Raw genomic sequence first — 2,699 nt, forward strand, 5'->3', positions numbered from 1 at the left:
TACAGAATGGTTTGCAAATGGAAGAGTCAATCCCCAAGATGAGATTCTGAGTGGAGAGTGTCCAAATATTTCAAATGAATTTCAAGGGATGGGAAATTATCCAAGGATAGGCCATATGGAGGTGATAGAAGTCAAAGGAAAATAATGCAACAACCTATATCAATATCATCTTATGCTATCAATTGTCAGAAATGACAACTGTCTCATGATAAATTGGTTGTATTTGACCAAAAGCAACATCAGACCAATTCTGCACAAATTGATAATAACAATGTTGCAGTTCATTCTCTGGGAGAAGGTGCAGATCCAGAAGCCCGTAGGTATGAAATGGATTAAAGAATGTGCCAGTGAAGATCTTGTGAGAATCTAGAAAATGGAAATGCCAGAAGAGAAATTCCCTGATCTGGGAGAGGTGCGAGTGTGTACATGTTGAAGTTTAATGTTTAGGATTTCTGGTTGACTATGACTCTTGCGTATTGAATTCCTTCCCCGGTAATGCACACAAAAATTTACCTTCTAAGTCATGTTGATAATTAATCTATGACTAAATTTCCTAGTCATTTCTTATTGATAGGGTTGAATTTTTAATATTAGCATGGATACTTCCTTAAAATGTCTCCATGTCAAATTTTGGTGAGTAATTTTGATACTTTGTTAGGATGTTTCAATTTCAAATTTGGTTGAAACACCCTATTTTCAAAATGATTTGACAAAATATTAATATTTTAATTTAAGAATAAAAAATAAAGAGTATATTAAACTTTCATTATATTAATCGTTGGGTTGGAATTGAATTTTACCAGGACCGAACCCTTGTAGCCTCTATTTTATGGTAGCGGGCTTCCTTCCATTGCAAAGCCGACAACCCTCTTCTTAGAGATGCGCCTCCCAATGGTGGTTTTCCTTACAAATTTGGTGGCCTCTAGTGTAATAGAAACCCTCCTTTAGATTTTCTCCCTTTCGCGACCTTTCCTCCCTTATTTCCTCTATCGGCTTGGACAGGAGATGTTGAATCTTGGCGATTCAAGGGGATGTCGGGGAAAACCTCTAAGCTTTCTAAATCATATAGTATAGAGAATATGGAGGAAGTTCTTGCAGGGAAATAACAAATAGGTCTCAAACCACCCAATTCCTCGTATTAGTTTCTAAGATTGACTTTAGGAAACTCGATATGCAGTTTCAAGATCTCTAGAGCTACCCACGAACTTAGAGAGGCAATTTGTGAGAGCCCCTTCCAGATCTCAGTCAAAATGTTGTCTAGACACTCTCTAATTTTTTAAGTGAGATCTACGGATCTAATAAGGGACTTCAAACTCTCATTGGAGCTCAAATCAAGGATTCCATGCGGGATTCAACGCCTCCTTTTTGAAGGTAAGCAATTAGAAGATCATCTTCCCATCTTTGATTATAATATTTGCAAGGATGTTATTGTGCTCTTGACTCTTCACTTGCGAGAGGGTGCCTTGGGGAATCCCTTCTCCTCCCAAGCTTTCTCATATAAAGACACAGTTCGTAATCAGGCTCCCCAAGGTGTTGTTCCTCCTTGAACTCATTCTCAACCTTTAAGCAAAACAACCCCTTCCTAGGTTGTTCCTAGTCCATTTATAGTGGAAAAATATGAGGATATTCCCTCTGTTGAAATTTCCCATTTAGATCTAGAAGATTTTCATGAGCTACTTGCAGAGAACAATCAGATTTGTTGCTTCAATGGGTTGTGGCCTTGTACAATGGATCTTTATCAATGGATCCACTCTAAATGTACAAAATCCTATAGGGTTCTCCTTTGTTCTAAGGGCTTCTTCATAGTTCTATTTATCCATCAGAAAGATTATCAGAGTGCTCTTTAGTGTAGACAAAAAGAGTCCAATTTGTTGAATGTTTTCTAGGAATAACTTGGAAGATTAAAATGTGCCTCTCAAACAACCAATGAACAATTATAACCAATGGGTGAAAGCTTCCTTAGTTGCCCAACCTCTATGCTCATCTACACCCTCTCTATCTCTTCACCAAGGACAACCAATTCCCCTTTCATGGTGTTGATTTTGATGATCTTCATATTTATGGTTAATTAGTAGTTGAAGAGAATGTAGCAAGCACTACAACCATCAGCCTTTTTTTTAATGCCTCAAATGCACCTTGAAATTACTTATGAAAAGGTTTTTTCAACCTATTATGTGACTTTATTATAAACCTATATTTTAAATAGGGGTCAAAAATTAGGTCGATAATAAGGTTGAAAAGTATTTAGTATAAAAAAACAAATATAATATATGGAAAAACAACCATCAAAATATAGGTCAAAATTGTTTATAAAAAGGACAATTTTAGATTAAAAAAATGTTGAAAATGGATATTACAAATGCGATTGAAAAATGATTTGATGGTTGTAATTTATTACACAAATATTATTAATAAGGTAGAAATTTATTTTGAAATTTCAATAGGAGGTATAGATTGAAACTTTTATTTAAAAAAAATGTTCTTAATCATGATCTCAAAGATGATCCTAGTCATAATTGTAGATCAAATCCTAATCCTAAACTCACTTCCTACTCTTATGCTTTGCTTGTTGAACCTCCCAACTAGCTATGTCTAAATCATATTCTAAGTAGCTATATTCAACTTTGGATTGATAAGCTCCACAATTATTTATAAATATGTTATGTTGTTATACTTGTTGGGTTGTGTTATATTCTTTC

The sequence above is a fragment of the Pinus tabuliformis genome, chromosome 3_1 (assembly GCF_031772625.1).
Source record: "Pinus tabuliformis cultivar Carrire ecotype Pingquan chromosome 3_1, CPIR1, whole genome shotgun sequence".
NCBI classification, from domain to species: domain Eukaryota; kingdom Viridiplantae; phylum Streptophyta; class Pinopsida; order Pinales; family Pinaceae; genus Pinus; species Pinus tabuliformis.